We start from the raw sequence: 13,784 nt of genomic DNA on the forward strand, positions 1-13,784 counted from the left end.
GAAAAGTGTCGGCCCAAGAATTGAACCCTGTGGCACCCCCATAGAGACTGCCATAGGTCCAGACAACAGGCCCTCCGATTTGACACACTGAACTCTATCTGAGAAGTAGTTAGTGAACCAGGCGAGGCAGTCATTTGAGAAAACAAGGCTATTTAGTCTGCCAATAAGAATGCGGTGGTTGACAGAGTCGAAAGACTTGGCCAGGTCGATGAAGACAGCTGCACAGTACTGTCTATTATCAATCGCGGTTATAATATCGTTTAGGACCTTGAGCGTGGCTGAAGTGCACCCATGACCAGCTCGGAAACCGGATTGCATAGCGGAGAAGGTACGGTGGTATTCGAAATGGTCGGTGATCTGTTTGTTAACTTGGCTTTCAAATACTTTCGAAAGGCAGGGCAGGATGGATATAGGTCTGTAGCAGTTTGGATCTAGAGTGTCACCCCCTTGGAAGAGGGGGATGACCGCGGCAGCTTTCCAATCTCTGGGGATCTCAGACGTTATGAAAGAGAGGTTGAACAGACTAGTAATAGGGGTTGCGACAATTTCGGCGGCTAGTTTTAGAAAGAAAGGGTCCAGATTGTCTAGCCCAGCTGATTTGTAGGGGTCCAGATTTTGCAGCTCTTTCAGAACATCAGCTGTCTGAATTTGTGTGAAGGAGAAGCGGGGGGGGCATGGGCAAGTTGCAGCGGAGGGTGCAGAGTTGGTGGCCGGGGTAGTGGTAGCCAGATGGAAAGCATGGCCAGCCGTAGCAAAATGCTTGTTGAAATTCTCGATTATTGTAGATTTATCGGTGGTGATAGTGTTTCCTAGCCTCAGTGCAGTGGGCAACTGGGAGGAAGTGCTCTTATTCTCCATGGACTTTACAGTGTCCCAAAACTTTTTGGAGTTAGTGCTACAGGATGCAAATTTCTGTTTGAAAAAAGTTAGCCTTTGCTTTCCTGACTGCTTGTGTATATTGGTTCCTAACTTCCCTGAAAAGTTGCATATCGCGGGGGCTATTTGATGCTAATGCAGTACGCCACAGGATGTTTTTGTGCTGGTCAAGGGCAGTCAAGTCTGAGGAGAACCAGGGGCTATATCGGTTCTTAGTTCTTTATTTTTTGAATGGGGCCTGTTTATTTAAGATTGAGAGGAAATTACTTTTAAGGAACAACCAGGCATCCTCTACTGACGGAATGAGATCTATATCCATCCAGGATACCTGGGCCAGGTCAATTAGGAAGGCCTGCTCGCTAAAGTGTTTTAGGGAGCGTTTGACTGTGATGAGGGGTGGTCGTTTGACCGCGGACCCGTTACGGACGCAGGCAATAAGGCAGTGATCGCTGAGATCCTGGTTGAAGACAGCTGAGGTGTATTTAGAGGGTATGTTAGTCAGGATGATATCTATGAGGGTACCCATGTTTACGGATTTAGGGTTGTACCTGGTAGGTTCGTTGATAATTTGCGTGAGATTGAGGGCATCTAGTTTGGATTGTAGGATGGCCGGGGTATTAAGCATATCCCAATTTAGGTCACCAAGCAGTACGAACTCTGAGGATAAATGGGGGGCAATCAATTCACATATGGTGTCCAGGGCACAGCTGGGGGCTGAGGGGGGTCTGTAGCAAGCGGCAACAGTGAGAGACTTATTTCTGGAAAGGTGGATTTTTAGAAGTAGAAGCTCAAACTGTTTGGGCACAGACCTGGAAAGTATGATAGAGCTCTGCAGGCTATCTCTACAGTATATTGCAACTCCACCCCCTTTGGCAGTTCTATCTAGACGGAAAATGTTATAGTTGGGGATGGAAATTTCAGAATTGTTGGTGGCCTTCCTGAGCCAGGATTCAGACACTGCTAGAACATCAGGGTTGGCGGAGTGTGCTAACGCAGTGAATAACTCAAACTTAGGAAGTAGACTTCTGATATTTACGTGCAAGAAACCAAGACTTTTGCGATTACAGAAGTCAGCAAATGATAGCGCCTGGGGAGTAGGAGTGATACTGAGGGCTGCAGGGCCTGGGTTAGCCTCTACATCACCAGAGGAACAGAGGAGGACTAGAATAAGGATACGGCTAAAGGCTTTAAGAACTGGTCTTCTAGTGCGTTGGGTACATATAATAAAGGGGGCAGATTTCCGGGTGTTGTAGAAAAGATTCAGGGCATTATGTACAGACAAGGATATGGAAGGATATGAGTAAAGTGGAGGTAAACCTAAGCGTTGGGTAACAATGAAAGCGATAGCATCACTGGAGGCATCAATTGAGTCGGTCGCCGCGTGTATGGGGGGTGGGACAAAGGAGCTATCTAAGGCAGGTTTAGCTGGGCTGGGGGATCTACAGTGAAATAGTACAATTAGAAATAACCGAAACAACAATAAGCTAACCATGTTTGGGCTGAGGCTAAACATAAACAGGATGTAGTACCGTAAAAAGGAACAGTCCAGCAGACATCAGCTGTATAGCTGAGTTATCATAAGGTCCGGTGAACAGCAATAGGATAGTTCGGAGGCTGCTAAAGCACTAGCGAGTAAGAGGCCACGGCTAGCGTGTGCTAGCGGGCCGGGGCTAGCAGATGGAATCTTCGTGATCGACGTCGTAACCACATCAGACGATTTCGTCGGCAGACCAGTCGTGTAGGATCGACGGGGCTCCGTGTCAACACTAGGTGGTCCCGTCCGGTTGACAGAGAGGTAGATAGCCGGGAGATGGGCCTAGCTCAGGATGATTAGCCAGACCACAGCGTCCATTTTGTTGCAGCTAGCTGGTAGCGATGGATCCGGAGTTAAAGGTCCAGTGATTCAGTGACTCCGGCAGAAAAACTGATATGTTCTGGGTCGATAACGCGCTGTGCAGACTGGCCGAATAATAGTCCAGACTAGAGCTGGCTGGTGAGTGGTGCAGGCCACGGACAATGGTGAAAAACCGCTAACGGTAGCTGATAGCAAGTAGCTAGTTAGCTGGCTACTCCCGTCCGGTAAACCTAGAGGTAGATATGAGCCTGGATCTAGGCTAGCTCGAGGCTAACTGGTGCTTGCATCGCGGGCAGTGGTGATTAGCCAGACAGCAACATCCATTCGGTTGCGGCTAGCTAGTTGCGATCCGGTGATTAATGTCCAGTGATTAAGTTAATCCCGCAGAGAATTTTTTTTTTAAATCCAATGTTCTGGGTGAAATACCGCTAACTGTGGCTAATAGCAAGTAGCTAGTTAGCTGGCTAGCTAGTTTCAACTGGAGATTCTAGATAAAAGGTAAGTCAATAATAGAATCCGTTCCACATTGAGTGAGGCGGGTTGCAGGAAAGTATATTTTGTACAAGGATGAAAAGTCTGATAGGGAAATATGTACGAAAAATACAAAAAAACAGGGTATTTACAGGCTATTTACAGACACACGACAAAAACAGAACTGCACTACTACGCCATCTGTGTGTGTGTGTGTGTGTGTGTGTGTGTGTGTGTGTGTGTGTGCGTGTGTTTGTGTGTGTGTGCATGAATGTGTGTGTTTGAGCGTGTGTGGTTTGATGAGGGGTGTGTGAGGAGAAACTGCCTCAGCAGTGGAAGGAAGGCGGTGAGGTGTGTAACACCATAGGCCCAGCATGAGAGTGAGAGATGGAGGAAGAGAGAGAATATGAGTACCATCGCTACACAATTCCCCTAATTAATCAGACCGCTAATGAGTTTGCCTTCACCTGATTGGCTAGCATTAGCATGACTCACAGAGGAAGGAAAGAGATGTTTGACGAGTCTGTTTGACAGTTGTCAGTGCTGGTTGTCAAGGACAATGTGTGATGACTGGATGAAGAGCCAATGAAGATTCCATATGGACTACAGAATGTGCATCAGAGCAGTAACACATTCTCTGCCAATGTTAGGGGGGGGGGACATTATCACATTAGAATCAAGCTTCATAGGGTTTTTCTATTGCTCGTGCAATTATGTGCAATGACGTCCAAGGGAAGAAAATGGTGTTCGTTGTTGGACGTAACGTCTTTGTTGTTATAATATCGCAAACAGACGTGGCAGTTTCACCACTACGGACTCCAGCTACTGTATAAGTAACGTTAAACATTGGCAATCAATATACTTATTGTCAACTACAATAGTAGGCTAACACACACACACACACAAACAGACAGTGGTGTAAAGTACTTAAGTAGAAATACTTTAAAGTACTACTTAAGTCGTTTTTTGGGGTATCTGTACTTTACTTTACTATTTATATATTTTTAAACTTTTACTTTTAATTCATTACATTCCTACAGAAGATAATGTACTTTTTACTACATACATTTTCCCTGACACCCAAAAGTACTTGTTATATTTTGAATGCTTAGCAGGACAGGAAAATGGTCCGATTCACGCACTCATGTCCCTACTGCCTCTGATCTGGTGTACTCACTAAACACAAATGCTTCATTTGTCAATTATGTGTGAGTGTTGCAGTGTGTCCCTGGCTATCCGTAAATAAAATAAAATAAATGGTGTTATCTGTTTTAAAAAAAATATTTATACTTTTACTTTTACTTTTGATACTTAAGTATATTTTAGCAATTACATTTACTTTTGATACTTCAGCATATTTAAAACCAAATACTTTTACTCAATAAGTATTTTACTGGGTGACTTTCACCTTTACTTAAGTCATTTTCTATTAGGGTATCTTTACTTTTACTCAAGTACGACAATTGGGTACATTTTCCACCACTGCAAACACACACACACACCTGACAGAAAAGAATAACAGGTGAGATTGTCCAGAGGTAAATAGAATTGGCTTCTTAGACGTTGGAAAGAATCTCCCTCAAGTGATTGCCTGCTCTGTAACTCTGCTGGGATCTGAAGTGATATTGCACACACGCTCTCAGAAGATAAAAGACAACTTAAAGAAGAAAGAAACAAGCTCCGTCACCTCAACAACCTCCATCACTCCCTCTACCCCCCTCCATCCCTCTCTCTATCACCACCCCCAATGCCAGAAGAATAACAAAAAAGCAATTTCAACTGTAATTCCACAACAACACCAATAATCCTCAACTTTTTTCTCCTGGGGAACAGGTGTGGGAAAATGAATTCCTCCTGAAGACAGTGAAGGATTGTGATATAGAATTCTGAGAATGGTGTGTGTTGAGAATGTTGTAAAGTGATTTTGGGTCCTTGAAAAGTGCTAAATAAATACCATGTATTATTATTATTATTTATACAACATCATTGTTGAATCCTCGTTTCTGATTGGCTAGAAGGGCATTCTAGAGTGGTCATTAAAACCAGGTATAGAGGGCTTGCTGTTGCATCACAAATCACCTAGCAACCACACCAGGCGCCATGTTGGAAGACCAGAGTCAGTCTGGCTATGTTTTGCTACCACAGAAAACTTCACGAAAATTACCCATTATTTTGTCTTTGTATTATTAGCTGGCTAGATAGATAGCTAGAGGAACTTAGTGTTCAGGCTAACTCAAATGAGCTGCTAACGTAATGTTCGCTAGCTAGCTAGCTTTACAAACTGTATACCTAGCTAAGTGAATTAAATATCACCAGCTAGCTAACTTCATATTAGTTAGTTAGCTAGCTATCTTGATGTGTTTATCGTTGTAACTCGAAATGCATTTGTAGCTAGGTAGCTAGCTAACAGCCATGGAAGAGGATGAAAGGATTATCTAGCAGTTTCAGCTGTCAGAAAACTGAGTAGGGTACTCTGGATAGGGCAGGTACCTTTGTGGGAGGACATTATGAAAAGATTATCCAGTTCCAGTCCCTAATGGAAAAAACTGAGGACAGAGAGATATAACAAAATAATATTCAGTGCTGTCTACTTTGAGTATAATGAAGCTTGTTTCTTTGTGATGTTTTCTGTCCTCAGATACAGAGCGCTTTGAAACCCTGTCTGCAGATGAAGAGATCCAAATGAATGTCCCAAGAGAATAAGGGTACATCCGTGTATACCATGGGTTATACAGTGGCTTGCAAAAGTAATCACCCCCCTTGGCATTTTTCCTATTTTGTTGCCTTACAACCTGGAATTAAAATGGATTTTGGGAGGGTTGTATCATTTGATTCACACAACATGCCTACCACTTTGAAGATGCAAAATATTTTTTATTGTGAAACAAACAAGAAATAAGACAAAAAAACAGAAAACTTTAGCGTGCATAACTAATCACCCCCCTAAAGTAAATACTTTGTAGAGCCACCTTTTGCAGCAATTACAGCTGCAAGTCTCTTGGGGTATGTCTCTGTAAGCTTGGCACATCTAGCCACTGGGATTTCTGCCCATTCTTCAAGGAAAACTGCTCCAGCTCCTTTCAGGTGGATGGGTTCCGCTGGTCTACAGCAATCTTTAAGTCATACCACAGATTCTCAATTGGATTGAGGTCTGGGCTTTGACTAGGCCATTCCAAGACATTTCAATGTTTCCCCTTAAACCACTTGAGTGTTGCTTTAGCAGTATGCTTAGGGTCATTGTCCTGCTGGAAGGTGAACCTCCATCCCAGTCTCAAATCTCTGGAAGACTGAAACAGGTTTCCCTCAAGAATTTCCCTGTATTTAGCGCTATCCATCATTCCTTCAATTCTGACCAGTTTCCCAGTCCCTGCCGATGAAAAACATCCCCACAGCATGATGCTGCCACCATCATGCTTCACTGCAGGGATGGTGTTCGCGGGGTGATGAGAGGTGTTGGGTTTGTGCCAGACATAGCGTTTTCCTTGATGGCCAAAAAGCTCAATTTTAGTATCATCTGACCAGAGTACCTTCCTCAATATGTTTGAGGAGTCTCCCACATGTCTTTTGGTGAACAGCAAACGTGTTTGCTTATTTTTTTCTTTAAGCAATGGCTTTTTTCTGGCCACTCTTCCGTAAAGCCCAGCTTTGTGTAGTGTACGGCTTTAAGTGGTCCTATGGACAGATACTCCAATCTCCGCTGTAGAGCTTTGCAGCTCCTTCAGGGTTATCTTTGGTCTCTTTGTTGCCTCTCTGATTAATGCCCTTCTTGCCTGGTCCGTGAGTTTTGGTGGGCGGCCCTCTCTTGGCAGGTTTGTTGTGGTGCCATATTCTTTCCATTTTTTTATAATGGATTTAATGGTGCTCCGTGGGATGTTCAAAGTTTCGGATATTGTTTTATAACCCAACCCTGATTTGTACTTCTCCACAACTTTGTCCCTGACTAGTTTGGAGAGCTCCTTGGTCTTCATGGTGCAGCTTGCTTGGTGGTACCCTTTGCTTAGTGGTGTTGCAGACTCTGGGGCCTTTCAGAACAGGTATATATATACTGAGATCATGTGACAGATCATGTGACACTTAGATTGCAAACAGGTGGACTTTATTTAACTAATTATGTGACTTCTGAAGGTAATTTGTTGCACCAGATCTTATTTAGGAGCTTCATAGCAAAGGGGGTGAATACATATGCACGCACCACTTTTCCGTTATTTATTTTGTATAATATTTTGAAACAACTTATTTTTTTCATTCCACTTCACCAATTTGGACTATTCTGTGTATGTCCATTACATGAAATCCAAGTAAAAATCTATTTAAATTACAGGTTGTAATGCAACAAAATAGGAAAAATGCCAAGGGGGGTGAATACTTTTGCAAGACACTGTAGCACACGCACACATGCATACTGACGCCACACACACACACTCACACACACATAATCACTTTACCCATACCTATGCACTAACTCTCTTGCACTGACTCTATGCTCACACACTGGACTCTACCCACACACTCACACATACTTACACTGACACCCCAACACACACACACACACACTACATACACCCACACACACGTAACATACACACACATGCATAAAGACGCCATGCACTCACACACACACACTTTCACACTCACCACAAACGCTGCTGCTACTGTCTATTATCTATCCTGTTGCCTAGTCACTTTGCCCTTACCTATATGTAAAGTGCATAGCTACCTCAATTACCTCGTACCCCTGTACATCAACCCGGTACTGGTATACAGCCATGTTATTTTTGATCATTATTTTTATTTGTTATTCACTTTGTATTTATTCCTTGTGTCACTGTTTCAATTATTTCTTTATTTTCAAAATGTTTACATTTTACATTTTAGTCATTTAGCAGACGCTCTTATCCAGCGACTTACATTTAGTGAGTGCATACATTTTTTATAATTTTTTTCATACTGGCCCCCCGTGGGAATCAAACCCACAACCCTGGCATGGCAAACGCCATGCTCTACCAACTGAGCCACACGGGACCAAAATCTTATCTTTAACTCTGCATTGTTGGAAATGGACCCGTAAGTAAGCATTTAACTTTTAGTCTACACCTGTTGTCTACTAAGCATGTGACAAATAAAATTGTATTTTATTTTATTTGATAAAGGCAACATCCGCACTGGGATAAAGGATAGAGCTGCTGCTTTCAAGGAAAGGGGCATTAATCCGGACGCTTATAAGAAATTCTGCTAACAGGCAAAGTGTCAATACAGAGGCAAGATTGAATCCTACTATGCCGGCTGTGACGCGTGTCGGATGTGGCAGGGCTTGCAAACTATAACGGATTACAAAGGGAAACCCAGCCGCAAGCTGCCCAGTGATAGCGAGCCTACCAGACGAGCTAAATATCTTCTATGCTCGCTTCGAGGCAAGCAACACTGAACCATGCATGAGACCACCAGCTGTTCCAGACGACTGTTTGATTTCACTCTCCGTAGCCGATGTGAGCAAGACCAATAAAAAAGGTTAACATTCACAAGGCCACGGGGCCAGACGGATTACTTTTTTTTTTTTTTTTGTCATTTAGCAGACGCTCTTATCCAGAGCGACTTACAGGAGCAATTAGGGTTACGTGCCTTGCTTAAGGGCACATCGACAGATTTTTCACCTAGTCGGCTCGGGGATTAGAACCAGCGACCTTTCGGTTACTGGCACTATGCTCTTAACCACTAAGCTACCTGCCGCCCTAAAGGATTACCAGTACAGAGCATGCATGGACCAGCTGGCAAGTGTCTTCACTGACATTTTAAACCTCTCCCTGACCCAGTCTGTCATATCTATATGTTTCAAGTAGACCACCAGTCCCTGTGCCCAAGAACGCCAAGGTAACCTGTCTAAATGACTATCGCCCCGTAGCACTCACATCTGTAGTCATGAAATGCTTTGAAAGGCTGGTCATGGCTCACATCAACACCATCATCCCAGACACCCTGGACCCACTCCAATTCACAAACCGCCCCAACAGATCCACAGATGATGCAATCTCTATTGCACTCCGCACTGCCCTCTCCCACCTGGACATGAGGAACACCTATGTGATAATGCTGTTCATTGACTACAGCTCAGTGTTCAACACCATAGTGCCCTCCAGGCTCATCACTAAGATAAGGTACCTGGGACTGAACACCTCCCCTCTGGACTTCCTGACGGGACACCCCCAGGTGTTGAGGGTAGGCAACAACACATCCTGACACAGGGGCCACTCAGGGGTGTGTGCTTAGTCCCCTCCTGTACTCCCTGTTCACCCACGACTGCGTGGCCGCGTACGACTCCAACACCATCATTAAGTTTGCTGACAACACGACGGTGGTAGGCCTGATCACCGACGCTGATGAGACAGCCTATAGGGAGGAGGTCAGTGTCCTGGCAGTGTGGTGCCAGGACAACAACCTCTCCCTCAACGTCAGCAAGACAAAGGAGCTGATCGTGGACTACAGGAAATGGAGGGCCAAGCACGCCCCATCTACATCGATGGGGCTGTAGTGGAGTGGGTCGAGAGCTTCAAGTTCCTCTGTGTCCACATCACTAAGGAATTAAGATGGTCCAAACACACCAACACAGTCGTGAAAAAGGCATAACAACGCCTCTTCCTCCTCACAACGCTGAAAGGATTTGGCATGGGCCCTCAAAAAGTTAGTCAGGATCGAGGGAAAGATGAACGGAGGAAAGTACAGAGAGATCCTTGATGAAAACCTGCTCCAAAGCGCTCAGGACCTCAGACTGGGGCGAAGGTTAACCTTCCAACAGGACAACGACCCTAAGCACACAGCCAAGACAACGCAGGAGTGGCTTTGGGACAAGTCTCTGAATGTCCTTGAGTCGCCCAGCCAGAGCCCGGACTTGAACCCGGTCGAACATCTCTGGAGAGACCTGAAAATAGCTGTGCAGCGACGCTCCCGATTCAACCTGACATAGCTTGAGAGGATTTGCAGAGAAGAATAGGAGAAACTCCCCAAATAAAGGTGTGCCAAGCTTGTAGCGTCATACCCAAGAAGTCTTGAAGCTGTAATCACTGCCAAAGGTGCTTCAACAAAGTACTGAGTAAAGGATCTAAATACTCATGTAAATGTGATATTTCAGGGTTTTTTTTTATATATACATTTGTATAAAATGAAATCTATTTTAGAATAAGGCTGTAACGTAACAACATTTTGAAAAAGTCAGGGGGTCTGAATACTTTCCGAATGCACTGTTTATGTACATATCTACCTCAATTATCTCATACCCCATCAACTGCACATCAACTCGGTACTGGTACCCCGTGTAGACAAGTTATCGTTACTCATGGTGTATTTATTCCACGTGTTATTATTTTTCTATTATTGTTCTATTTATCTCTCTGCATTGTTGGGAAGGGCCCGTAAGCATTTCACTGTTAGTCTACACCTGTTGTTTATGAAGCATGTGACAATTTTTTATTTTTTAAATATGTTTTATTTTAAGAAGAGTAAAGTAGAGTATAGGTCAGTACAGTAGAGTAGAGTAGAGTACACTACAGTAGAGCACAGTATTGTTTACTGTATTGTACAGTATTTTACTGTACTGTACTGAACTGTACTCTACTCTACTGTACTGTACTGAGCTATACTGTACTGTACTGAACTCTACTCTACTGTACTATGCTGTGTTGTACTGTACTGTACTGTACTGTGATGTCCAAACTTGTGAAACATAGAGGTCTATGATTGGTACATATTTGGTCCAGTCCAACCAAATTTGGTCTTGTTTGCGGGCGGAGCTCATTCGAATAATAGCCAGTGTGTAGAATAATACCCAAACATGCAAAGGAGGATTTTACATTTTTCTACCTTTGTGTGTCTATTCAGGATACTCACCATGAAGAGAATGACATTCATAATTATGCATTTCTGTATTGTACAGATCAGGGACCCATGATGTCATTCTGTTACCATCGTTGTAATCGGGTATAATCCATTTAACTTCCTGTAGTTCAATAACCAAAATAGACTTTCTCAAACTCAAGGTGTCATATCATAGCTGACACACCATTCTTTCTGCAGACATATTTGAATCTTCATTCAGAGCGGATATGTAACCGAGTTTTTGGAAAACATGGCCACATAACAAACTGAGTGAGATTTTACTTTATTCTGTTACCAAACTTTAGATATGCATTGTTCTTCGAGTAAATGTGTTTTTGTAAAATTTACTGTGGAAATTGTTAAAAGTTGTCCTTGTGCATAGAGTTGTTTGGTTTGTTTAACTTTCCAATCAATGGTTTCTGTTTGGCATACTTTTAAAGTGAAAAATCTGAGTCTCATTCTGTTATCGTGGAATTGCCCTTGAACAAACGCAAATGCAGCTACTTCTCTGTTATTCTGGCTGCGCTGTTTCACATGACTGTGTTAGTCATAGTTGGCTAGCTAGCAAGTAAGGGGTAAGAACGTTGCCAGCCAGCATGGCAACCAACCAAAAAAAAAAAAGATTGACTGGAGTGTCCATGTGGATTGTGTGTGCTAAGGCAGTAGTTCCTAACCATTTTCAGTTACTGTACCACCAACTGAATTTTGCTCTGCCCAGACTACCCCTGAAGTACCCCCTCATGTGCATTTTACCAGTGAACTTATGGTCTCATGAGTCTTCTCAAGTACCCCCTGTGGATAGGCCAAGTACCCCTAGGGGTCCTAGTACTCCTGGTTGGGAACCACTGTGCTAAGGTGCAACAGCGCATGTACTATCTTTGCAGGCTGAGATATTTCGGGGGAAGCGCAGAAATACTAAACTTGTTCTTCGGCCCCACTATCCAAAGTGTTGACAGTGTCATGGTACAGGCAAAACCCAGGGTGACAGGTCTGCTGAAAACGGACAAAAAAAATATTGGTAAGCCCACCAACAAAACCTTTCTGGACAGCTACCACACAAACATGCTGAGGATGGCAAACAAAATAGCCACAATAACATTATGTGCAATGCTCAGGGACCTTGGACATTAAGGGGATGTGTAATATTGAGTATACGAGGGGGGGGCATATCTATGTAATAGGGCGGCAGGTAGCCTAGCGGTTAAGAGCTTTGAGCCAGTAACCGAAAGGTCACTGGTTTGAATCCCTGAGCTGACTAGGTGAAAAATCTGTTGACGTACCCTTGAGCAAGGCACTTAACCCTAATTGCTCCTGTAAGTCGCTCTGGGTAAGAGTGTCTGCTAAAATAAGAAAATTTTATACCTTATTATTATCTATTCGGATGCCTTGTCACTTTACCCTGCCTTCATGTACATATCTACCTCAAATACCTTATTATTATCTATCCGGATGCCTATTCACTTTACCCTGCCTCCATGTACATATCTACCTCAAATACCTCGTACCTCTGCACATTGATCTGGTACTGGTACTCCTTGTATATAGCTCCATTCTTGTGTATTTTATTTTATTCATCTTGTGTTAGTTACAATCTTTGGTATTATTATTATTATTTATTTTATTACTATTATTTTTAAGTCTGCATCATTGGTAAAGGTTCGTAAGCAAGCATTTCACAATAAAGTCTACACCAGTTGTATTCGGTGCTGTCACGATCGTCTAACAGAGATGAGGACCAAGGCGCAGCGTTGCAGACGAACATACTCTTTATTATATACACGATCAAAACAACAAAACGATAACGTGACAGTTCACGGTCTAACAAAAACCAACTAGAAACAAGAACCCACAAACACAAAGGGAAAAACAGACAGTTTAAATATGGCTCCCAATCAGAGACAACCATTCACAGCTGACACTCGTTGCCTCTGATTGGGAGTCACTCAGGCCAACATAGAAATACACAAACTAGAACTCCCAACCTAGAAATAGAATACATAGATCTACACACCCTGGCTCAACATAACAGTGTCCCCAGAGCCAGGGCGTGACAGGTGCATTTGACAAATTACATTTAATTTGACTTATAATAATAAGTGGCTGTTGTTGTCAATGCAATGAGAAGTATTATCATGATGTACAATTATAACAACCCCCACACCATCAAATTATTTTTTATCAGTAATCTATTGCCTGGTCATGTGAGATTGCACTCCAGTGAAAACAAGCATTTGTGTGTTATGACCATAACCCTCAGGGTCATTGACCCTTGACCTCTCCCTGGGTGGAATGACCTTATGGGTGACATCACATTGCCTCTGAGAAACAATGGGCCTTGATTATCTACCTACTCGCCCTCCATCAGAGGAGAGCAACGTCGATAGGTCCTGATCTACTGGTTGCTATGGACATTAGCCTTTCAGATAAACAGCCCAAGGCAATGTTAAATGATGTCAAGTCAGTTAAAGATCTAATCTGCCAAATGTTTAACTGTTTAGAAGTTCTCTCTACACTCTGTGAGGAATATAAAAACATTGCACTAACGACTCGTGTTGCCTGCGGTATCGACGCTGGAGATCCATGGACGGTAATCAATGTCAAACCAGCAGTGAATGTAAAAATAATTGTGCTTCTTAATTTTTTATATTTTCCCAGTAATGTGTGTTTTTGTGTTGGAATGGAAATGGAATGGAAATGGAAATGGACATTTTGACAA

This window comes from Coregonus clupeaformis, chromosome 4, assembly GCF_020615455.1.
Source record: "Coregonus clupeaformis isolate EN_2021a chromosome 4, ASM2061545v1, whole genome shotgun sequence".
In the NCBI taxonomy this organism is placed as follows: Eukaryota; Metazoa; Chordata; class Actinopteri; order Salmoniformes; family Salmonidae; genus Coregonus; species Coregonus clupeaformis.